The sequence below is a fragment of the Xyrauchen texanus genome, chromosome 6, assembly GCF_025860055.1.
Source record: "Xyrauchen texanus isolate HMW12.3.18 chromosome 6, RBS_HiC_50CHRs, whole genome shotgun sequence".
In the NCBI taxonomy this organism is placed as follows: domain Eukaryota; kingdom Metazoa; phylum Chordata; class Actinopteri; order Cypriniformes; family Catostomidae; genus Xyrauchen; species Xyrauchen texanus.
The window spans coordinates 30,721,210-30,748,367 of NC_068281.1; the positions used below are offsets into that span (position 1 = coordinate 30,721,210).

Sequence of the window (27,158 nt, forward strand, 5' to 3'; positions counted from 1 at the left end):
TAGACATCTAAAAAATGTCAAAGATGTTTGATATACTCTGACTAGACAGTAAATCTGCTCCCGTGTTTATTATGCCCGGGACATGCATTGCACATAATTAATAACTTGCACTGCTCCAGACAATCAGTTTGGATGTGCAGTTGAGCTGAGTGTGTACCTCTTGAAAATTTTTATATGCCAATTTTAACCACAGAAAGTGGGGAAAAACATTAGTGAATTTTCACCCATTGTACAAATGTCCCTGGGTTTGTTACTGACCGGCAGCAGATGCCCTAAGCCTGCCACCCTAATCCAAGCCTGTAATGCTAACTAGCCTGCCTTAAACAACTTGGGACACCTTACTCCTAGCGTGAAGTTTCAGGAAGTAAAAACAAAAACAGATTATTTAACGCATTAAACTAAAAATATTAATCGCACAAACAAATGTGATACATTTCCCAGCCCTACAAATTTAATCAGAATTCATGACAACTTTTGCCATCAAAGTAGTAGGATGCTTTTAGCCCCCAGAATGGTGTAGTTACAGCATCTACCAGCAGGGGTTAACTGTCCCATAATAAACAGCCAAATCTTGACCCCTTGGTTTCAACACATGCAATGTGTGACAACTTTGTTCTATCTGTCTGGTTTGATGATATTAATAAAAAAAAGGAACTGCTCTGAGGCTCCATGGTAAGTGAATCATTTCTAATTTCTGTTTATCTAAAATTCACTTAAGAGAGTGACCACAACACTTTCCACCACAACTACATACAGTACATAACCAGCATTAATTATTATTTTTTTGTTTGTTTTACAAACCACCTGTTTTAAGACTGTTAGCTCAGAAATTCAAGTGAACTATAACAAGCTAGAAGCAGCTAACTTAAAGTCCATAACTTCCACTTTTTTGACAATATAAGTGCTGCCAAAATGCTCACACTCGCTCCAGTAAAACTCTGTGTGTATTGGCTCCACAGTGGTGCATTAATGGGCCCTTTCGGTGGGTGGTCCAGCCACACAATGTGTTTGGTTTTATTAAAGCACTGGAAAGACTCTCTGCTGCCATAGCTGGCTGGCTTCTACACAAACAGGACTGCCATAATTTATTAGTGTGCAGTAAACCAGTGAGGAACAGCAGACCTGGCCGACACAAGCATCTCGCTTCCTGTCTCTTTCATAATGAATGGATGGGAGAAAATGGAGTTAGTATAATATTTACACCCCTGACTGATCCATTGTTCTAGCAATGGATGAGGGGACTGTTCATGAAAGAGAGGTAAATGAGAACCGCATCTTAAACAGCATCGGGCTTGCTGATGTAATTAATTTGTTAATTAACTATTTCGTTATTTGCAGAAGCTGCATCTAAGGAGGTTCACTTAATGGTGCTGTATGTAATTTCAGTGGCACAAGCAGCACTAATCAGAACTGCAAAAAACTATTACTGTTTTCAAACACTCTTCCCAAATGCTCACCCCATTTTGAATTGGTCAGACAAAAAGAGAGTCCTGCTCCAAACTCACACCATTGGTGGAGCCAATGTTTTTTTATAGTACCATAGATTAACAGGGGTGAATTCACTAAACAGCTGTGCCACTTCTGCACTTATTATTTCAGAAAAAACCTGCATCTAATTCTCTAACCACTAAACAGACACAATAAGAAATCAATGAAATCTTGAGTATTTAATCTTGAGTATTTAATTGAAGTCATTGTCATTCCTTTCTGTGCACCTAGGTCTCCTTTCTTTGTAAATTAGGCTCATAAAAAGTTGTTACATTCAAAAAATTCTGTGCTACTTGCCTGGCGCAATTAACATTACTATTACTGCCCAATGAATGCAGCCAGTAGACAGAATTTTATTTTAAAAATATGCCTGTGTACATTTTCTATCGATCATGACAGTAGTAATTCATCAAATAATGATTAAATGATAGAGAACAGATTTATAACCTGCCAAATATCCCCATGTGCGGTGTAGTTACGCACACTTTCGAGATGTTAAATAGCTGATTCAGGCGGCTGGATAACAGTAGTGGAGTGATGCTGTACAGTACTGGCAGAGTGTGTCAGATTGTGGTGGTCAACTTCATCCTCCTCTATATAGCGCTCAGAACTAGTAACCCGCCATGCAAATCGCATTCAGCACAAATTTTGTAAGTGTGTTTCTGCAGTTGCCTGATCTGCATAATTCGGTGCTTAGTGAATTTCCCCCACATTACACTGTTTTGGAAAATCTACCTGACAAATGGCAATGAAAAATTGCAATTCAAACAGTGAATTGCTCTCATTACAACATGAACTGTCTGTGTGAAAATGTATCTGGTAATCCTGTTCTATGTAGGTTAATTGTGTAAGCCTGAGGATTGATTAGAATGACAGACAGGCAAATCAAATCACCCTTGTTGTTCAGTGTGTGGCCCAAAGCGTAGAAGAGCGACACAGCAGCACGTGTTGACTAGTGCACTTGGCAGGGTTAAGCATTTCCAAAGCCACATGGGCTGATGATATCAAATATATTTCACTCACAGCTCCAGGTCAGACGGTCACAGTGGGGTAACCCAAACAATCCTGTCTAGGACTGCATCCCCAACTGAGTTTATGTGCTCCAGTGACTGTTATGTTTCCTGTTATGTAAGCAGAACCAGGGTGAGGCTTTGTTTTTGTTTCTGAGTCTTTGTTTTGAGGATTTTGCTTGAAGCAGGTATTTGATGGAGAAATTATTCATGAGGTGACTTTTGAGTTTGTAGTTTTTGAAGCTCAGTGAGACCATGAGTACTTCTTATTACTAACCGATGACAATACTGCTTCAGAGTGTATAACAAGCACAAACCCTGAAAAGCACAGTAACAACAGTCTTGCACCTAAGCATGTTAACTCGTGCATGTTATATCTAGTTTACTATGTTAGGGCACCATGAGCACACACACACAGACACACACACATATATCTATATATATATATCCGATTCATGATCAGCTGAGGATAAATTAAGGATCCGATCAAACAGGCAGGACTGTGAATGTGCACTGACCTGCTTCCTTATAAGTCCACATCCACAGATAAAGGCGCCTGACTGCACAAATTCACCTCTGAGCCATGCAAGCGAAGCTTCCACTCAGCCTAATCCATGTGCACAGATTAAGGCACAGAGTTCTAAAATGACACTAACTTCTATTACACCAGTCATAAAAATCCATGAGCACATTCACAAGCAGGGTTACAGTAGGACAATACACTGAATAACCCACTAGTTTGTCAGCTAGCACCTGAATTGAGAATGTGCTATGTACATTATGGCCTTGTCCCAAATGCTGCACTTGACTGGATTTGCAGTCTTGTGGCCTTTGCTTGTGTGTCTGTGAAGACCGTAGGGTTTGTCATACTATGGTTCAAAAGGGTGCTCACATGTACCTCTTTGCCCACACTGGGATTACGTTTTTTTTTAGTAGCCTTTTAAAATTAATACATTTGATATAATTAAGAAACAGGCCCTGCATAACATTGACAATTACCAGATATATTTGGTGGGTGGTGTAGCCATGTTAACTAAAAGGTTGAACGTTTAAACCCTGCAGTGGGTGATTCTTGAGCTATTACCATTGTGCCTTTGAGCAAGATACAACCCAAGGAGGGTTCTATGGGCACTGAACCTACAGCGTAATTTGCCGATGTTGCATTATTGCCATGGAAACAAATGTCACCAGCAACAGCCTACGGCAATAAATACAAATTCTATTTTATATTCATCACACACTTTCTAAAATAGTTGGATCAATGCACCACCATGTCTGTTTGAGATGTGAGATAAAAGACAGAGGGCAGCAGAGTTCTCAAAGCAGGTGAAGTCAATGTAATAGACTTTAAAAAGTTGGTTTAGAATCAGGCTTTGAGTGACACAAGGATCAATGCCAATCTATATGCCCAAAGGTCCCTCTAAACAATTTCATCAACTCTTTTTCACATGACTGACTCTGTTTTAGCAGTATCCTACATTTACTTTGAACATCATACAGCATAAAACAGATCAGATCTATACTGTTTGTTTGAATGATTTTAATATTTCTATTTTATCTTTAAAAACAAAAACAGTGTGGCTAATTAAATGATGAAGAATGAAATTGACATCGAAGGTTCAGCCTTGATTTAATCTTGATATTGCATTTTTAAATTGTATCTTAATTGCCACTTTGTAATTTTTGTATTACCCCTCAGATATTGGAGACAGATTCTGCCAATTTTAAATAAATTATTTAAAGGATAAAAGTGAAAACCTGATTATTTCATTATTAAAAAGTGTCAAATAAAAATGATTTTATTTTAATTTTAATTTTCACTATAACAATGCATCATCCCTTTCAAATAAAAAAAAAATATATATGATTTGATATTTCATTTTCACTACAATCTCAAGAAAAGACTTCAATTTCAAAATGAAAAGGCAAATGTGAACAAGAAATTGCAAATAATTTTTTTTTTATTTTCCTTAATATTCACGCAATAATAGTGACAGAATTTGAATACAAATGCAAAGTTCAGTTTTAATTTTATCTTTTATTTTTAAATTTTTATTATCATTTTCACATTTCAACATGTAAATTCTATGTTAATAAGTGGGTGGTACTCAAGAGAGGATCCTGTAATACAGTGATTCTCACACTAGGGGGCACAGAGAGGTTGCACGGTAGATGTTCATTTTATGTCTCCTTCCGTGAAGTCGAGAATCCATGATACAGCACTTTTTGGGCCTCAAGAGTTGTGATATCAATTTCAAATTAAAAAATACCAAGCAAGCATTACAGAAAAAAGTTTCATCAGCCAGCTGAATAAATGAACATAGTGTTGGAATCACTTCTTTATTTTTCAGGTGTTACAGGTAAAATAAATACGTTAATTCAGTCTAATTGGATTGTTTCCCATCACAGCAAATTAAAACCCCAATATCCCCTCTATCAGTATCAAAACGAGAGAAGAAATAAATGAGTGATTTGTTTTATTGGCATAAGAGCAAGCTTAATAAGTAATATTAACAATAATATTAATATCTTTCCTAACACAGCAAAATGAAAATTAAATGTTTGATCTGCTTGGATCTGGCATATGGCATAACATAAGTGTTCTGCACTGACTGAGAGAGAGCGTCTCAAGCTCATGGAGTGTAACTGATGAATTTATTTTCACCAAAGTCAGTGGTCTCATTTCAATTGGGGTGCTTACTGATATAGGCTAAATATGGATGTAATAACAAAAAAGGGAGTTTCAAACTTGGATGAGCTTTATAGCCAAGTACGCACAAGGAATTTGTCTTGTGACAGCTTCCAGAGCACAAGTTATATGACAAACAACACATTCATAATAGAAATAAAGTAGAGATAAAATATATAGAAATACACAATAAGGCACAGACAGAATAACGTAGAGCTGCACGATTAGTCATTAAAAGATTGTGATCTCGATTCAGACACCCAGGCGATCTCATTTCTAAATGACAACGTATATTCTGCAATGTATATTAACCTTTCTGCGGCATGCATTTGTAAGGCAGTCACATTTAAATTCGAAATTCACTTCAAGTTTTTAAATGTTGATACATTTTATATGGTATCTACAAATCACAGCGCTCCTGCATGAGATGCTGAATAAACTAAAATGCAACAGCCAAAGATGTTTGTCCAGCACAGTGTTTTACAAACTGCAGCCACGATGAGATAGTAGTGTGATATTTTGTACCTTTGAAGGGCACTTCGGGAAGGGGACGCCACAAAAAGTGATTCCAAACAAATTTAAGAAAGTTTATTTTTCACAAAGAGCCCTTTTACAAGACATTTAGGGAAGGGTACATTCAAACTGTAATGCCATGCTCTCATTAGAGAGCCCACATTAAGAGCTTTGTCTTTTGTAGTGAGTAGGGAATAGGGATGATCACTTGTGATAGGAATTTGCCTGCAATCTCTATTCTGTTCAGTATTTTAATATTCTAACCGATGCTGCAAATATACTGGCATTATCAAGATCACAGCCAGCTGCTTTCAAACGCTCACATGCGTGTGTCTGCCCGTGCATTTGTGTCTTGTGATGAATGCAGCGCTCCTGCGCGAGACTCTGCACTGTTTTTAATCATTTATTCAGCTGGCTGATGAAACAAAAATCAGTACTACATTTTTCTGTAATGCTTGCTTGGTATTTTTAAATGTGAAATTGATATCAAAACTCTTGAGGCCCAAAAAGTGCTGTATCATGGATTCTTGGCTTCACGGAAGAACAAATAAAATGAATATCTACCTTGCAACCACTCTGCGCCCCCTAGTGTGAGAAGCACTGTATTACATGATCCTCTCTTGAGTACCACCCACTTGTCATAGAAATTACATTGAAATGTGAAAATGATAATAGAAATCAAAAAATAAAAGATAAAATAAAAAATGTAATTAAAACTGAACTTTTCATTTGAATTCAAATTTTGTCACTATTATTGCGTAAATACTAAAAATAAAAAATTATTTGCAATTTCTTATACAATTACTCTTTTTATTTTAAAATTGGCAGTCTCGTCTCGAGATTGTAGTGAAAATGAAATGTCAAATAATCAATTTTATTTAAGGCAAATGGAGCAGATGGGTGAGATGAGATGTGAGACCAGAGTCAGGTCTGTTTGTCTGTAAATAAACATTGACCTGATGCAGTCAATACACCTGCATCCATACAAAATATCATCATTGTATTATCATGTTCTTTTGGCATGGTACCATGCTAATACCATGGTACCTGGGTGTACAAATAAATACCTTGGTATATGAATATTATGTTAATTCAGTACCATGGAATATAGATAGTTATGCATAATGTGTCAATGAACATCTTTTTAATCAACATTTCAACAATTTATATGAATGTATAGACCATTTCAAGGACTGTTCGTTGGTGACGTCAAGACACAAAAATTTCCTGCTTGTCAAAACAGAGATTATTTAGCAGAGATGGGCCACTTCTATTAAAATTAATGGAAGAAATTGGAATGCCCAATGGCAGCCGAAGGTCAACGAAAAAAATACAGCCTCATCACAGCTGCCTTTAAACACAGAGTGTGCCTCTCCTTGTGAGACCGGTCTCTACATGCCAACGTTTTCGAGATTTTGGTCTTTCCCCATTCAAGTACATAGGAGCTTTTTTTACACAGAAAAATAGCTGCTCAAACTGCCCAAAAGTGTTGCATAATTCCTTTGTTTTTGTTTACATTCTTGAAATGGTCTATAATGAATGTGCAACCTATATTTTAGGTGCTGTGATTGGTTACTTTTGTCACTTCTTTTTTCTCTTTTTAATAAACTTTTTGTCTTCGCTGATTTATTTTAAATGGTTCTGTGGTGTGTTAAATTCATTTTCAGGAGTACAAAAATGTCATGTAGTCTCTTAATTAATAAGTTCATAAAAACAATATGTATATGATTATTAGCTTATGTTTTAGAGTTTCTAAGTTTATATATTTTAAAGAATTTCAAGATATTGCCGTTGTACTGTCCTTTTCTTAAGGATATCTTCAAATGAGCTAATAAAATTAGTTTGAATTTGTGGGTAAAAAAAATGAGGCAAGGGTGATTTTTGGGACTTCAATAAATGTTATAGTTTTAAGTCTGGACTGACAGTGACTATTTAAGAAAAGAACAAGTTAGCTAATCAGTTTGTTGTAGATAAGGGCCCTTAATGAAGAGTTATCCCAAGAGCCTGAGACTAAAGAGAGATAGTGTGTGAGTCACAGATAAGATATGCACTGGAAAACATTCAAACCAGTCTGACATTCCCTGAGTATCAGAGAAAAGACAGCTGGCCTGTGAGGAATCTGCACATCCTCTCAAAGACTATTACATTCACTCCACACCAAAGTCATTGGACAAATAAGTGTGCAGTGGACCTGACACTCAAAATAAGATGATATGAGCAATTTAAATTTATAAATGCATTTGAATTCTTCACAATTAATACATGAATAAGTAAAAACATATATACTGTATACATGTCTATATACTGTCTACATATTTTATGACACTTGTTTTAATTTTTGTTTAATGTCAGTTTTGTCCACAACTTTTATGTTTGGTTCAGATCTGAAGTTATGATCCCAGAAGTCATTCAAAGCTCAAAGCTGAGATTTTGCAGGAATTCGTTTTTTAAGGGGTAACATCACCTTTTACTTTATCTCACTGTAACTGCCTTGACTGGCTTATTGCTTCAAGATTATACAGGAGTGAAGACAGGAGATATTTTATCAATGTTTGAATACACACAGACCTCTGTAACCAGTTTAATGGTTTATATTTTATAAGTACTGAACTTTATATGCAGGTTCTGCACCATAAACAGTGTTCTAAGAGAACATGTCTTTCTTATTGTTGTTTCAGACACTATACACATGCTCACAGTTAATTCAGTATAGCAAACTATGGTAGCTGGAAATGAAGCTCAGATGAGCTCAGAACAAATTTCCTGAACTGTTGAAGCAGCAGACAGGGACCGTGGTAGGGCAAGAAAAAAGCAGGCCATGCCAAGCACAGCTCAGCCTGGGAGTCCCGTTGGTGCCTGTCTGAGAGCAGGCTTGAGGGACTGATAAGCTGTACTTACTACAAACAGGCATATGCCATTTACTGACAAATTAAAGATGCATGATATTCCTAACTTTCAGCCAAAAAGGTATGTGGTGTGCACTTAAGCTGCAAGGATATTTTGATGCAGTCCTGACAGAGTGACGACTGGTGAGGAATTCTGGGTAGAGTGTTGCTCAGACAGTAAACAGAGGGGTGAGGTAAACATGCTTGACGAAGGATCATAATCTGGCTTCTTCTAACTTTTCAGTAGAAAAACAAAGTACCATGAAAGGTAATGGTTGGCTACCATCTAATCAATTACTTATATGATCCTTGTTCTTCCTTGTTCCCATACACATTTCTTATGGTTTGCACCAACACATCATGGCTCCATTTCTGTTCTTGCCCCCTTGTACCGAGCACAGCAGTGGTGTTCCAGAAGTAAAAATCCAAGAAATATATATAAAAAAAATGTTTTAAATTGTATTTGTATTTAAGAGATTGTAAAACAGTCATATACACTTCTGTAGAGGGCATTTAGACAATCCATAAAAACTCAAGTTTGATGCCAGTTTGCCAAATTACTACCCATGAATCCTGAAAAGAGCTCCACCACACAAAGATGTTGCCGTTATCATGGAAACGTAAAACAGTATTTGGGAGTAACTAAATAAATGTAGCGACACTACTAACTTAACTAAATTTTTCAGTAACATGACAGTAGCCCCACTATTTTTACAATACTGTACTGTAGCTTTCCAGTAACTACATTTTTCAACAAGTAGCAATCACATTGTATTGCTAATGCAGTTGCATAGCGAATGCGCGTAACACTGGAGCTCAGCAGTGACCGCTACTCCCATGAAGCATTGCGAATTATGTAATCAAGTCGGTCTCTCTGTATTTTTAAATGAAAATAATGTTTCTATACTTATAAGTAGTGACTTAAAGTCATTTTTTATTTGATTATGTCATTTGTAATGCATCATGGGATGAGTTCATTCTCTCATAAAATTGTCTTCATGCAGTCATTACACAGTCTTGTTTCTTTTCTTTTTTCCTATTTTCATATGATTTTGCTTTGAATCTAAGTTTGTTATATGTGATTAATCACAGAGCTGTTTGGTTTGGTTTGTGGCTTACAACACATGTTTTATATATATATATAGAATATGTTGCTGTTGTACTAATTTATGTGCACTATTACTTCCTGTTTCTTCTCACCCAGTGTTCAGACAGCACATCAACTCTCAATTTTTGACACAGTTGTCTGGTGGAGTCATATCAGAATCATACAAGTCTGTAACTCTTTATCTGTAGACAGCAGATTATTCCTAACTCTGAAAACAGAAAGTTTACAAAATGACCAAAAAAAGGAGTACACAGAATCTCTCTATGAACTCACAGGAAATGGAAATATGCCAGAAGGATTTCACAGCAGTGATTATATCTGCTTCTAACCAGTGACTGAAAAATGGAACTAGGGTGGGAACATGACATCCTGACTGCATAGAAATCTTTTTGAGGAATACGAGTGAGATCACTCACCCATCAATCACTCACACCATTTTACACTTCTGTGTCTTCTCCAAAACATATAACAATACAAAGTATAGCAGCTTCTGTTGAGAATATATAACACTATAATAAAACAGTATTCAGCTATAAAAGGGCTGAATTTGAGCTGTCTGGTTTAACAAAGTGGAATCTGTTTAAGAGCCAAGCTGAGGCACTCACACAATAGCGAGAATTCCTCTGGTTGGCGAAGTGGTACACTGTGGCAGTGTAGGCCTCAGTTCATTGTCGCTGTGGATGTAACTAGCACTGTATGGTCACACTGCAGTGCCATTTCACCCACAGATGAAGCAAAATACCTCACAGAGCTACCAGTAGTTAGAGAGGATACAGCACACAAACAATCGAGTATAGTAATAGGGATGACACAAATCAGATGGAAAAAATTACAGCCTGATGACATAGTTGGCTGATGAAAATTACAGCCTGATGACTTCTTTAAGTTCCATTAAGAATTTGTCATTTTGTAGATGTTTATAAAACCATCAATTTAAGGATGCTTTAAAGAACTCAGGAACTTGATCAGAAGGATCTATAATGTAAAACTAATGTTAAGGCTTAGATCAAGTAGAAAAGGCTTCTAAAGTTCTCAATTGCAGGTTGCCACTTTTTACAGCAAAGGGTGTTGTGGGTGGTTACCAGGGTGTTGCTATGAAGTTCCAACAAAAGCTATTTTTATAGGTTAGATCGAGTAGAAATAGATGTTTGAGGTAACAATTGGGGGCTACCATTTTTCAGTGTATTTTCAGTGCTTGGTTCTCTTGGGATGTTCAATAGTTTATAAAAGTCAACACCTCAACAATTTGCACAATTTGAGGTATCATTTAGGAATGTGCACAGATAGTCACATTCGGTTAACCATTCAACACCTCACTATTCGAATACTAAAATCTCTATTCAGTTATTCTTCACATGAAATAGAGGTCTTCAACACGACCCCAACTTGACAAGTTTCAACAAACCGTCTGGTTTTCCAGCTAGGTTTGGTTCAGTTTTTCAAATATATGGCAAGTTAGCGGCTGTTTAGGCATGCTTTTGTGTGCGTCTGCGCTATTTTATACTGTTAGCGTGCGCTGGACGGACATATTTGACTGTTGCACTAAATCTCGCTGTTCCCTTCCGAGGGAACTCGCACTGCGTCGTTGAAAACGACTCTTTGGGGAACGCTCCTTAGCGTGCGCCTCTGAAGTATGAATGAAACTATTCCAATCTTGATTGGTGTTGCGTCATGACGTAACATGTGACGGCATAACCGGATGCATAAAAGTGACGCCGGCACACATACACATCAGCTTTCGCTCTTCAGCAAGCGCTCTATGTTGAAATTGTTTGTCTTATTTGGTGTTGTTTGTCTGATTTAAAAATATTATGGCCACCGAACAGTTCAAGAAGTGCGTGCACCCCTGCCCTCGTTTCATTACGGGTAGGGACACGCACGCTTTATGTGTGAACTGTTTGGGAGCACAGCACGCACAGGCAGCTCTCGAGGGATCTGCCTGTGAAAGTTGTGAAGCACTACCCATGAGAGTGCTGCGCTCCGGTTGGCGTGCTTCGATGAGCACGGTCAGGCTCGCGTTCCCCACGGTTTTGGTCCCGCGTCTGTTGAGGCAGCGCGGCGATTGAAATCGCGGGGTTCGCAGCGGGATTTTGCAGATGAGAATGAGACTGCTGCGGCACGTTCTCATTCTTCGTTTGAGGATCCCGAGCCTACTGTGAGTGGTGCAGAAGCCCGCGTCGCGGCTTCTTCTGCCCATGATCAGGTCCCCTTGCTTGAGCTCACTGCTTCCGAGGAAGTGGATATGCTCAGCATCGATGCGGACGACCGTGAGCCAAGCACGCCAGTTTTTGGCCAAGCTTATGAGGAGCTGATTGAGGTTGTGACGCGTGCCGTGGCCAGACTGAATATCAGCTGGCCACAAAATGAGCAGGGAACGCAAGTTGAAAGCAAATTAGACGTGCGTTTCCTGCGGCACAGATCACAAACTCAGCGCCGGGGTTTGCCGTTTTTCCCGATCTCCACAAAGATATCTAAAACGAGATCGTGGGGTAAACCGCATTCGTCCCGTATCTCCAGCCCCAGTGTTTGATTACGTTTTGGGGCACGGTATATGGGCTAAAACCCGGCGCTGCCTAGTAAGCCCTGCAGAGATACATCTGCTTTAATAAGTAGGGCTTACATGGCCGCACACAATCGGTGTTGGTTTCCCGCCGTCTCTGACGCTTCGGGCCACATCAATTTCCAGCGAACGCACAGCGAACGTTCGTGTCAAAAAAAAAAAAAAATAAAATAAAAAAACAACAAGCATCAATTGTGGTCACAAGAACCGTATCGACTAAATCCTGCCGGTTTCCTGCTTCAGGAAGTCGGGAACAGTGCTCGAAAAACACCCGAGACCAGCCTCGAGAGGCTGGTTCCCTTAGTTGAAGCTTCAGGAAAGAGGTCCTACCGAGGTGGTAGAACCTCGGAGGGCTGTCCCCCGCTGCAGAGCAACCGAGGTTGCTCTCGCAGCGGAGTCCTCAGGAAATCGGTGTCGGTTCCCGCCGTCTCTGACGCTTCGGGCCACATCAATTTCCAGCGAATGCACACCGTGCCGTTCTTGTCAAAAAATAAAAAACAAGCATCAATGGTGGTCACAGAAACCGTATCGACTAAATCCTGCCGGTCTTTCGCTTCAGGAAGTCGAGAACAGTGCTTGAAAAACACCGAGACCAGCCTCGAGAGGCTGGTTCCCTTAGTGGAAGCTTCGGGAAGAGGTCCTACCGAGGTGGTAGAACCTCGGAGGGCTGTCCCCCGCTGCAGAGCAACCGAGGTTGCTCTCGCAGCGGAGTCCTCAGGAAATCGGTGTCGGTTCCCGCCGTCTCTGACGCTCGGGCCACATCAATTTCCAGCGAACGCACACCGTGCCGTTCGCGTCAAAAAATAAAAAACACACATCAATTGTGGTCACAAGGACTGTATCGACTAAATCCTGCCGGTATCTCGCTTCAGGAAGTCGAGAACAGTGCTCGAAAAACACCGAGACCAGCCTCGAGAGGCTGGTTCCCGTAGTAGATTTTGTAGAGGCATGGAATCATCTTCCCAACATATCTGCATGGGTCCTGCATATAATAAAATCAGGGTACAAACTGCAGTTCGGGCACCGCCCCCCCAAATTCTCTGGGGTGGTGCAGACTACAGTGGTTCCGGAGCAGGCTCAGGTGATGGAACAAGATGTGCAATCTCTGCTGCTGAAGGAGGCCATAGAACGTGTTCCTCATTCAGACAGGGAGTCCGGTCTTTACAGCCGGTACTTTATAGTTCCATAAAAAGGATGGGGGTTTGAGGCCGATTTTAGATCTCAGAGTTTTGAACCGGCCTTTGAGGAGGTTCAGGTTCAAAATGCTTACCATTCCTGTCATCGTGAGTCAGATCAGATCCGAGGACTGGTTTGTCACGATAGATCTAAAAGACGCCTATTTTCATGTACCCATCCTTCCATGTCACAGAAGGTTCCTGAGGTTCGCTTCGGGGCGAAGCTTACCAATATCGGGTTCTTCCGTTCGGCCTAGCACTCTCTCCCCGCACATTCACCAAATGTATGGATGCAGCTCCTGCTCCTCTGAGATTCAGGGCATCCGCATACTGAATTTTATCGACGACTGGCTCATTCTGGCCCAGTCTCGAGAAATGGCGGTTCGGCATCGAGATGTCGTTCTTGGCCACATTCGAAGTTTGGGGTTGAGACTCAACACAAATAGAGTGTGTTACAACCATCCCAGTGCACAACGTTTCTGGGCGTTGTGTGGAACTCTGTTACGATGCAGGCACGCATGTCTCCTGCACGTATCGAGTCCCTTATGGTGATGGTGTCCGGGTTAAAGCTAGGCCAGGCCATCACTGTAAAGCAATTTCAAAGACTGCTGGGCCTCATGGCAGCGGCATCCAACATTGTACCGTTGGGCCTTCTACACATGAGGCCCCTCCAGTGGTGGCTGAAAGCCAAGGGGTTTTCCCCAGCGGGAATCCATTTCAGTATAATCAGAGTAACGCGCAGGTGCCTTCGTTCTCTGCTAATATGGAAGAAACCTTGGTTCCTGTCCCAAGGGCCAGTGTTGGGAGCGTCATGTCGCCGGAAAACCGTTTCGACAGACGCCTCCCTCACTGGCTGGGGCGCGGTCATGGACGGCCGCTTTGCCAGGGGTCTGTGGCAGGACCATCATCATTCTTGGCACATAAACTGTCTAGAGATGTTGGCTGTGTTCAGGGCTCTGAGGAGCTTCCTTCCAGATATCAAAGGTTACCATGTCCTAGTACGTTCGGACAATACATCAGTGGTAGCTTATCTGAACCGACAAGGAGGACTCAGATCGCGCCCTCTGTGCAGACTGGCGCATCAGATAATTCTTTGGTCCTAAGGGAAAATACTGTCTATCAGAGCAATGTATATTCCGGGGTTCAGAATCAGGGAGCAGACATCCTGTTGAGGCAGGGGCTGAGGCCCGGGGAATGGAGACTTCATCCAGAGGTGGTGAAGTTGATATGGGACAAATTTGGACCATCAGAAGTGGATCTGTTCGCGTCTCGAGAGACGTCCCACTGTCCACTTTGGTTCTCCCTCTCACATCCAGCCCCACTGGGGTTGGACGCCATGGTACAGGCTTGGCCGAGGCTTCGCCTGTACGCGTTTCCCCGATCGCTCTGCTCCCGGGAGTCCTGGAAAGGGTCCGCCAAGAGGGCATCAGTCTACTTCTGGTTGCCCCCATGTGGCCGGCCCGAGTATGGTTCTCAGACATAATTTCACTCCTGATAGCTCCGCCATGGCAGATTCCTCTGAGGAGGGATCTGTTGTCTCAGGCGGGGGCACAGTCTTCCACCCTCGTCCAGAGCTGTGGAAACTGTGGGTCTGGCCCCTGAGGGGGTTCAGTACCTAAATGCTGGTCTATCAGCGGGGGTGTTTGAAACCATACTTAGCTCTACGGCTCCGTCTACTAGGAGATTATATGGCCTCAAGTGGAATGTGTTCTCCACTTGGTGTAGAGAACATGAAGTAGATCCAGTTAACTGCCCGGTGGCTTCAGTTCTGGAGTTTCTTCAAGATCGTTTCTCTGTGGTCTCTCCCCTTCCACACTTAAGGTGTACGTGGCTGCCATTTCGGCGTTCCATGCACCACTGAGTGATGGGCCTCTGGGGAGGCACCAGCTGGTCATTCGTTTTCTCCGTGGTACATGGAGGATGAGACCGACAACCAGGTCCAGGGTTCCTGCCTGGGACCTGGCGGTGGTTCTCGAAGGGTTATCCCTGGCCCCCTTCGAACCCCTTCAGTCGGCTTCACCCAAGGACCTGACGTTCAAGATGGCTTTTCTCTTAGCTATTACCTCTCTAAAGAGGGTGGGTGATCTTCAAGCCCTGGCAGTGACGCCAGCTTGCTTGGAGTTTGCCCCTGGCGGAGTTAAAGCCATTTTACACCCGAGACCTGGCTATGTGCCTAAGGTGCCGTCTAACACGGCACGGTCTACGGTCCTGCAGGCTTTTCATCCTCCACCTCATGTGTCGGCAGAAGAAGAGAGGCTCCATTTGCTCTGCCCTGTCAGAGCTTTGAGCGCTTACCTCGAGAGGTCCTCTTCTTGGAGGAGGTCGGACCAACTGTTAGTGTGTTTTGGGTCACCTAAGAAGGGGCTCCCTGCCTCGAAACAAACCATTAGTAATTGGATTGTTCAGGCTATTATCTCGGCCTACAAGGTGCGCAATTTGCCTTCACCTTTGGCCGTGAGGGCTCATTCAACTAGAGGCATGGCGTCCTCTAGGGCTCTCTTATCGGGAGTACCCCTCCAGGAGATCTGTGAGGCAGCCGGTTGGGCTACCCCGCACACTTTCATCAGGTTTTACAGTCTGCACCTCCCTAGTACGCCTGGCGCACGTGTGCTCTCGTCCTAGCTGAGTGCCTGAGTTCAGTTTCACCCTAGGGCAGGCCTTTTTTCGGTGCGTGGCCTAGTGGGCATTCGTTCCCCAAAGAGTCGTTTTCAACGACGCAGTGCGAGTTCCCTCGGAAGGGAACGTCTCGGGTTATGACTATAACCCTTGTTCCCTGAGAAGGGAACGAGACACTGCGTCGTCCTGCCACGCCCCTCAAGGCCTGAGAGCGGCTTGCTTCATCGCTAGGCTAATGTGTATGTGTGCCGGCGTCACTTTTATGCATCCGGTTATGCCGTCACATGTTACGTCATGACGCAACACCAATCAAGATTGGAATAGTTTCATTCATACTTCAGAGGCGCACGCTAAGGAGCGTTCCCCAAAGAGTCGTTTTCAACGACGCAGTGTCTCGTTCCCTTCTCAGGGAACAAGGGTTATAGTCATAACCCGAGACGTTTTCTTCTTTCAGCATCTCGTGTAGGATAGCCACATTTTCAGACACCAAGTAAAGGTAAAAAGACCTTTTTATAAATGCATCTGAAAACATCTGCATTGATTCATTCGTTGTGATCAATTCTGAAGTAGTTCAGGTTGTAAAGAGGAATTAATGTGACTGTTACACCATTAAACATGGTTCCAGGTAGTTTTTCAACAAGCAAAGTTTCAGCATTTGATAAAATGTAAGACAGTGTTTTTTCCTTTTGCTCTGATGTGCATATTTATGTACAATAATTAGACAAGTTCAATGAATGACATTTGATTTAAACCATTTAAAAATCAAAGCACCCCGAAGAGGCTTCGCTGCCTCACAGAAATGTGAACCAGCCCAGGCATGAGAGTTTGATTATTTTTATACACTTTATTTGTTGCAATTCTGAGTAGTTTTGAGGAATTTCATAGCAATAAAATGTATTTATTCCCACGTCACGACGGAAGAAGAAAGATGAACCATTTGTGAAACCTTGAGGTTAAATGTTAAATACACTAACCATGCACATCCTTTGTATCATTAATGTCCATAGCACAAACTATGTAGAATAATTTGTGTCAAATTGTAATACTTGAATTTAGTATTAGCGATACTTGCTTTCACAAGCACCACTAATTAACCCTATAATGCTGTATGTATCAAATATGATACACAAATTTGACAGCTCCTGTCTTATACACCTTTTAAGATGAAAAGGAAAAAATTGTATGGTATGTAAGTTTCACATGTTTATGTCACCATCTATTGGTTATTTGTGAAAAAAGTGGTTTCGATGTTTATATCGATCCATTTAAAATAATGGCGGAAATCTGCAAAAAATTTATTTTAATAAAGTAAAAGTGACAGTAATGATTTGAGTATTTGCTGAATATAAGCAACTTGCACTTGGTTAAAATTGTGGATATTATTTTATTGAAAAAGCTTGTTGTAATTATATGAATCAAATATGATACAATAGGCTTTTGATGTATCTCTAAATCACCATTACATTCCTGCCCTCTATAAAAATACAAATACAAAATTAAATCACAGATCTTTGAAAAATCTGACATACTTTTTACAATATATATTTAAAGTGTTAACTAATACAGTATTTCTGCATATTTTCATATACAGTATGCAGTCTGCTTTGACATTATAAAGAGTTTTTTAAAAGTTAATATAAAATACATATGAAAAAACATTTATTGAAGAAAAGAAATATTTTATTCATATTGTATATGATGTGGTGATTTCAGTCCATATTTATAGACCAAAGAGAAGTTGTTGTCATGGCCAAACTGTCGCATATTTGGTATCTCTGAAAAGCCAAGGGAGTCCTCTGATAATAGCCCAAGATTTACAACTGTAGCATGTATGGGCTAAGAAAAACTGAAATAACAAATGTCCAACACAAAAATGAATTGCTGGGCCTCTAAAATTACCTTTAAGGCCTAATGTATCAAAAATGTATTTTTATATTTTGTCTAATGGTACTAAAAACAGTTTAATGTCAAAATATTAAAATTTTTGGACAATACTTTCATATGTCAGACTTTACAGGGTTAAGAACGTTTGTCCAAAAGACCATACAGCCAACTCAAGAACACATCTATATTGACATTGAAGAATCCTATAAAATGGGTTCTTGATAAGGGTTATTTGCTGAAAATAAAATGCTGCAAAGAACAACTAAAGAACCTTTACTTTGTATGAATATATGGTGAAAACCTGTGGAGACTGCATCCTGATTTGAATATCTATGTAACACTTATGCCAGGTCTTGTTTAACACTATCAATCTCTACACCTTTCTTCTGCAAACCAGAAACCAGAAAAAGATACTGAGGTAAATGGAGGAAGGAGTATTCAGACTTTAAACTGCTGCTTGAAGCAGGCTAGGTGTAGCTGTGCTCTATGCTTGTGGTTTGTTTAAAAAAGGTGTGAATGAAACACCATCTGTCTCATTGCTGTCGGATGTGATAATTCCTAGGGGTAGAACATTTAAACATGCTGCAGACCCTGTTGTTCTGTATTCAAGTTAACTGGATTACCAGCACAATTGTTGGATCATGAAAAGCATAAAGCATAGCTTATTGAGATTAATGCATTTGATCAAATAAAACATTGAATGTCTTACCATTCAATGTGTTGATTAGTAACAATCATAGGAGATTGTATGAGAATTGAGAGAGTGAATACAAGCATTTGTTATCTTAATTAGTTTTTTATCCAATTCCAACGACTTACCCATATATATTTTTAGGTTGGTTTGGTCATTGTATGTAATATTTTTGACTAAAATCAGTTACTTTAGATTTTATCTGCACATGCAGTATATTTTAGTTTAACAGAAAGAAATATTACTGTAAAGCAACGTGCAAACTACATATTTTCAACATTGACTACATACGCTTCCTCCTGCGAACATAGGCGGGGGAGAATAGAAAGTCATTTTTATTTCTAGAGCACCTTTCTAGAACAGACTATATTATGGACATCCATAATATCCATAATATAAAAACAAGGAAGCATAAAAAAACAAAGATAAAACAAACAAATTAAACAAAAGCAATTGTCTAAAAAAAAGTGGGTTTTTAGCTGCATTTAAAAAATGACCATAGAGTCCACAGATGTTAAATCCAAAGGGAGAACATTACACAATTTGGGAGCAACAACCTGAGGAACAGCTAACATGACCTGTTCTGTAGATCTCAGATTCCTGCTGAAGTTACAAGGTTGCAACAACTCTTCTATATAAGCAGGAGGTTGACCATGCAATGCTCTAAACACCATCATACGATTTTTTTATTGAATTCTAAATTTTAATAGGAGATAATGTTAAGAAATTAAAAATGGTGTTACATGTGATCTCATTGATGACTTAAAAGTTTGGCAGCAGCATTTTGAACCACTTGTAATCATTTTTGCATTATGCATTATTAAGACAAGTAAAAAGTGAATTACAATAATCAAGGTAAGAGGAAATGAACGCAAGTATAATCATCTCCATTTCTACTGTGGACACAATTGGCCTTAGTTTAGCAATATTTCTCAACTGACAAAAACAAGTATGCACAAGAGAATTTACATGCTGATCAAGACTCAAGGTCTGTTCCATATAAACACTTACATTTTGAAGGACAGACTTAACAAAATGAGATAAAGGACGAATAGTTTCCATCACCTTTGTGAGAACACCAGCAGGAGCAGAAAAAAGAACTTCTGTTTTTTCGGCATTTAACTGCAAGTAGTTTTCAGCCATCCAATCTTTTATAGAGTTTATGCAATTTAGGAGAATAGACAATTTTGTAATTTCATGTGGCTTAAAATAAATATATAGTTGAATATCATCTGCATAACAGTGATAATGTACTTATTTGTCAAACACATTATTGTCATCGAAAACAGCTGTATGTTGATTAGCAACCTCTTTTTCCAAAACGTTAGCCATAAATGGTAACTTAGAAATAGGCCTATAGTTTTGGGGCAAAGATGGATCAAGATTTGTTTTTTAAAGAAGTGGTTGAACAACAGCTTGTTTGAAATAAATCGGAACTTAACCAGAAATTCGTGAATTTTTAATTATAGAGAGCCCACAGGGACCATTAGAGTCAATTACATTTTTGAACAGAGCAGTGGGTACAACATCAAGTGAACTGGAGGACATTTTCATAGAACTAACCAGTTTGGTAAGATCTTCTAATGTTTTTGGTGAAAAATTCTCCAGGATTATTGCCCTTCATATACAAGGTATTTGAAGGGAATGAGAAGGAATAATGTTATCTCGTATATTGTTTATCTTACTCACGAAAAAATAAAGTACACTGTTGCACTCATCAACTGAAGAGATTTGAACAGCAGGTGCTGGAGGAGAGACAATGTTATTAATGGTGTTGAACATAATTTTGGAATTGCATCTGCTACTAGATATAAGATTGGAGAAGTATTTATTTCTGGCATCCTTAATCATGCAATTGTATTCCATTAAGAGTTCTTTTGAATGCTGATAGTGAACTAGTAAATTAGTAGATTTCCACAAACGCTCAGTTTTATGGCAAATCCTTTTAAAAGAACGAATAATATCTTCCATCCAGGGGGTGGAATTGATTGAAGGAGCTGCTCTAGATTTCATAGGAGCAACTTCGTCCAAGATTGAAAGGTAATTCTCATTAAAAGATTGCACTTGAACATCGACATTTCTATGGGACATAATAACGGTGGTATTTTCAAAAGCAGCAGAACATTTTTCTGCAAAATTGTTATTTAGGATGCGAAAATTAATTACCCAACTACCACATGATGAGTTTAGATTAAAGGGCAGGTCAAATAAGATACAATTATGATCTGAGATACAAAGGTCCTCAGACAAAACAGAGCTGATATGTAAACCAAAACTAAAGACAAGGTCTAGAGTATGCCCTTTTATATAATGGGTTCAGTAACATGTTGAGTTAGATTTAAAGATTCAGAGACATTCATAAAGTTAAATGCTAATTTATCAGAGACTGAATCATCTAAATCACTGAAATCATCTAAAAAAATACTGTTTGGGCCAGGTGGACAGTAAATTAAAACACAGTAAAAAGGATTAGTACGTCCAACTTGTAAAATGTGCACTTCAAAAGAGGATAAAGACCCAACATTTACCATCCAACAAAATAAATGTTTTCTAAATACAGCAGCAAGTCCTTCACCATGGCCTGAGGTTCTAGGCAGGCTAATAAAAGTGTAATCCTTTGGGCATTATTCTAAAAACAGCCTTTTCCACTTCCATGGTTTGAATAATGTTGTTCAATGCAAAAAGTGTTGTTAGTTATTGAACGAGCATTTACCATCTTGAGAGGTATAGTAACAATTCGCAAGGGATTCTGCGAGGAAGCGTACGTAGTTCACGGGCACTCAGTCCGTCGCATGCAAAAACTCTACTTGCCAGTGGGAAAACAGTCTCCACATGCATATCGGGAAAAACAATAGAGGGAGAATCAATCCACGGATAAGCAGGATAAATCAAGGCTAAACTCATCTGCAGTGATCAACGCCGTTTTACAACGACTCCTTCTTCCAGAATAGAAAATCAGCTTCACATGAATTCCAGCCCTTTTCCCTCGCGAACAACTTCGGTGTTAAATACCACCACCAGAATCACAGGCTAATTGTGTTGATGTGGACAGTAAAGGTTGTGGAATATCAGTCCATGGAGGTAGAGCACTATGATCTACCATAGATGATCTTATTTATAAAAGAGTTTGGCGATCATACACCTGAGCAGCAAGACCATCATTAAGAAGCAGCAGAAAAAACAGAACGACACTCAGAACAGGTAACACAAAATGAGGTAGACAGATAGTGGCAGAGGTAGAGCCAAACACAGGTGCCATCTTGCAATATAGTGCAGGATGCACCCCCCCCAACAAACCCCATGAACTTCAGACTTGTTTTCTATCACTTGACCCAGCTCCCAGTGGCCACGATCAGACAAAATACCCACAGAGAAAAGACAAACAACTACGCATCTGCTCTCCTTCCCGAATGGAAACTCAAGGCTTTGATGAAAACGTTTTTGAGAAGAACTGAGACTTTCTAATTCTAGCTCAGAGACAAGTGATGGTGCATTTCACATTCTGAAAGCAGAAGAGATGGGGCTTTGCAGAAGCACGACATGTTGATGGGAGGTTGTGACACATTCTGCGAGACTGTTTCTACTGCAAGCAGCCTATTCTACACTGCATCTGACACCAGCGTTTAAAACCCAGCCCAACATCCGCCTCTCTCATGACAGATTAAAAAGTCAAAAAGCCCCTCATGGCATCAAACATGTCAACGTGCATGAATTAGCATGCTGAAGGGGAAACAAGAAGGTTATGACACATATGGAACATACTGAGCGTACAATGAGATCATGTTTGTACAGTGAAGAATAATTCACAAATAATATACACAAATAACCACTGCACACATAAATCAGTTTAGTTAATGAATGTGCTACTATTGATGACTATTGTACTTGACATGAAATACGTGAAGTTGACATGTCCTGCAGTGTGACATGCTATAGGGTGAATATGGGTAAACTGTCTGGGACAAAGTGTAAAGTTGGACAGAAAGGGATAGTTCACCCAAGAATGAAAATGCTCTCATCATTTACTCACCTTAATGCCATCCAAGATGTCTATGACTTACTTTCTTCTTTAGAACACAAAATATGATTTTTAAAAGAATATTTCAGCTCTGTAGGTCCATACAATTCAAGTGAATGGGTGCCAAAATGTTGACACTCCAAAAAGCACATATAGGCAACATAAAAGTAATCCATATGACTCCAGTGTAGGGCTGGACGATTAATCGAAAAGTAATTGAAACCGAAATTCAGAAGCTCTAACCAAAGTAATTTTCCCATGTCGGTTTTTTAATCCTGTTTCTACTTTCCCCTTAAAAACATACTACCGCGTGTGTAGTCATTTGACTACACCCCGCCCAGTCAGCGGCATTGGAGATACATGGAGGCGAATTCAAACACAGAGTCAACTAAGCAACAGGAGCAGCTTATACCAAAGAAAAACGCAGTGTCTGTCATTTGGACACATGTTGGCTTCAGTAAAGAAGACACCGAACAAAATGAAGTCAAATGTAAACACTGCCGAAAAACCGTTTCAACGACCAAAGGTAATACCACCAATCTGTTTCAACACTTGGAGCACAATCACGTTACCGAATATGAGCAGTGCATGGCTCTAAAAAAGAGAGAGACTGACAAGCGCCCAGTAACAAGTGCCTCCACAAAGCAGGTGTCGATAACATAAGCATTTACAAATGCTACACAATATGAAAAGGATTCAAGAAGATGGAAAGAAATAACTGACGCTATTTGTTACTACATCGTGAAGGATATGGCTCCCATAGCTACAGTGGAGCGCAGTGGGTTTAAACACTTCGTTAAAACTCTCGACAGAAGATACACTGTGCCATCGCGACCATATTTTTCCCAAACTGTGCTGCCCAACATGTACAAAATATGTCGCAAAAAGGTAGCTGTTGAACTGAAGCCTGTCAGTTATTTTCTACTTTTGACATGGGAACATTTAAAATAATTTTATTTACTTTGCAAAAAATGCAAGTTATTTATTTTCTACCTTTTTAGGAAACTTGCTGTTTACATTAAATCTGAAATGTGACCATTTTTCATAATACGTTTTCATTTCAAGCAATGTGTGCTTTGATTTTAATTGTTTGAAATATTCAACCATAAATAAATAACCATAAATAGTTTGTTTCCTTCAATTATTTGAAAATCTCAAAGATAAGAAATGCACTCTTTCATTAGGAAAAAAATATCTCACCTTTAATAGTTGAGCATATTTACAGTACAAACCTTGTCAGTAAACTATGAGTAAAAAAATAATTAAAACAATTATCGTAATCGAGGTAAAATGTTCAATTAATCGAGATTTTCATTTTAGGTCAAATCGTCCAGCCCTACTCCAGTGGTTAAATCAATGTCTTCAGAAGTGATATGATAGGTGTGGGTAAGAAGCAGATCAATATTTATGTCAATTTTGGCAATAAAGTCCTCCCTCCCTGCCCAGTAGGGGGCGGTATGTATGAAGAATGTGAATCACCAAAAACACTAGAAGAAGAATATGAAAGTGGTCTGTTTTCCACCCACACCTATCATATCACTTCTGAAGACATTGATTTAACCACTGGAGTCTTATGGATTACTTTCATTTTTTTACTTACGTGATTTTTGGAGCTTACAAATTTTGGCACACATTCACTTGCATGGTTTGGACAAACAGAGCTGAGATTTTCTTCTCAAAATCTTAATTTATGTTCTGCTGAAGATAGAAAGTCATACACATCTTGGATGGCATGAGGGTGAGTAAATTATGAGAGAATTTAAATGTTTGGGTGAACTATCCCTTTAAGCTTGATTCCCATTATCTCTATATGTATTTCCTTAATTGGTTACAAGTAATTATTAAACTAACGTTTTGGGAAGTAAACAATTAACTTAGAAGTTTGAAGTAAACCTTTATTGGTAATAAAACAGTAAAAGTTGACTCAATGTTTTGAAATGTTACATATAAATATTAATTATGTAAAAGTGTATCAGAAAATGTAAAAAGCGATTACAAAGAATTTCTGGATATTTTTTATAGAATAATTGTTCCTCTGTCCCACTTTACCAAAGGCTTATTGGCAATGGGACAGGGTGATATTGGTGAAGTGGGACAGTATTTCAAGTAATTTAAAGAGAGTTTATTGTTAACTATTAAGCAATAATAATGGTTAAATGGCAGTGTAGCGCAAAATGTATATTTAAGTGTTTTCTTGATCATATTCTAATCTTTATGTCACATGAAAGATGTGAAACACAAATTAATGTAAAAATTGAATTTTTTTGATGATTTGTTTTAGTTGAGCAACTGCATCTTTGTGATGTGGATGTGAACACTTTCAAAGGTTTTATATTAATCTTTGAGCCTATACTGTTGCAAGAAAAAAATATAATATATTCAAATACTAAATTGTGTTTATCTTTTTAGAGGGAATTTTCCTTCCTTTACTAAATGTTTTTTCAATATTCTTTCAAAGCATTACAAATTGTTAATACTCAAGTATATATTAAGTAGAATTAAATAATAGAATTTTCTTATTTAAGTTGATTTAATTTATTTCAATATTTCAAATATGTAAGTTGTTTACAATAAAACTATAGTCAAGAACAGGCCTCTGTCAAGCTTGTTTAAAACATAAGTGTCTTATTTTCCAGTATTAACTGACAAAAATTTGGAATTTGGTCAAACAAGGGTATTTAAAGGCTCTTCTTTACAGTATTTAGTGCTTCTTAATTTTGTTTTATTTTTACTATGGTAGAAGACATCCTGAGCCTTATATACTTTAAAGGTGTAACATGGAAAAGTAAAATTTCCAAAAGTGTTTCAATTTGCCCATATTTACCCTACTCGCTATCTATAACAATTTAAAACAGCTTTTTGTCAATTTTGTTTTAGTTATTATGCATGATTTTATATGACCGTTTTAACTGAGAAACCACATGCAATATTTGTACTTTTCAAAACTCATGCATCACAGCAATGGACTGTTTAAAATTAACTATTCAACTCAACAAAATTACAAAAAAATTTAAAACCTTAAAGGTGCACTAATTTTTACCTAATGAAAAAGTGGAACTCAAAGCTTGACTTCACTGGTTCCTTGTTCGAGACTGAACATTTGAGAATGGTTTGAAGAGTTCCAGATTGGGCTCCAGCACCAGCACAGTGTCAGTGGAAAAGGGCTGAGAGAGTTTACATTTTGGATATCCAGTCTGGCTCGAACCCAAACAATCTCTGTCCGTCTAAGATCAGTCCCTTTGTGAGATGCCAAGGAAGTCCCTTGGATGTTGGGGGTAAATAAACTCTCCTTTGTGGTATTGATTATTTTTAATATTCAGACATATAAATGTTTCCGTTCAGAGTGCTTCTAATGTGTCGTTGCTCTGTTTTTCCCCACTGTTCTATGATAAGCTACAGACAGTGTATGAGTGCTGTAATGAGATCAGTGGACCGTGGTGAGGTGACAGCACTGTTTGAAATGTCTGTAGCTATTGCCCCTGGCTCCCAGTGCACCATTTATTTCCCTCGTTCACAGAAAAGTCACATCCCATCTCACATAGTACAAAGCACAAAAACATCCAAATGACGTGGGTAGCGATGATTGTTTTTGAAATCAGTGCTACCTTGGCTGATGGTCATTGGCTTGTCTGTCACCATGCCAACATTGAGAGAAGATAATGAGAACAAAATACTGCTCAAACTGGCACCTCATCTTAAACCATCTCACTCATTTTGTAAAAAATTACTTGATGGGCATTGATACATGATCAAACTGGTAGTGCAAACACAGAACGAGAGAGGTGATCTATTCTTAGAATGGAAACCTGAAGAACCTGTGTTAATCAATATATCTGCTCTTTTCAATGAGGCAAAAGGGGGTTTTAAAAGGAAACCAGGCAGTGTTGGCTTCCCCCCTGAAATATTTTTTCACAGCTTCTTCTTTCAGGAGCTATGCAGACTGATAGCTCACACACAGTAAGTAAAATCTGAATGAAGACTGACAGTGCAGCAGAGCTGATGTGACATGGCTATATTGTTTAATGCAAGCATTAAGGCTCCCTGTGTTGAAAAAAGCTCATTGCATGTTCATTTTGTTGTACATTAATGGAATATGCGTAGCTGCTGAACGTAGGGAATGCGATCACATCGCTCAGAGCGTACGCTCTTAAGACATCCATCTATATATCCAAAATACACATTTGCACACTTGACAGAGCCTTCCACAACATTACCACTTAACCAATTACGAGCCAGCAGGAACATAGATCAATAGATGACATCCGTGACAGTAATGCAATAACCTAAGCAGGATGCAGACAGTAGAGATAGTGGCACATCTTCATTCAACTGTAAAATATCATCTCTAATCTGGATTACCATATCACCACCAGTAACAGCCTCAAAACTAGCCAGCTTTCAAACTAATCTTGTTTTTTAATCAGCTTCTACTATACATGGGGCATGCAAACAGATGTGAAGCCTATTAGTCTGATTCGGAAAGCAAACTCCTGTTGCTTTGACACACTAAATGCAGGAATG

General features: G+C 39.1%; 1 protein-coding gene across 4 annotated transcripts in view; it reads right to left on the minus strand.

Moving 5' to 3' along the window:
* The window catches only part of LOC127644698 (rho guanine nucleotide exchange factor 4-like), a 94,730-nt gene that overhangs the window by 15,400 nt on the left and 52,172 nt on the right, over positions 1–27,158 (minus strand). The window lies entirely within an intron of this gene.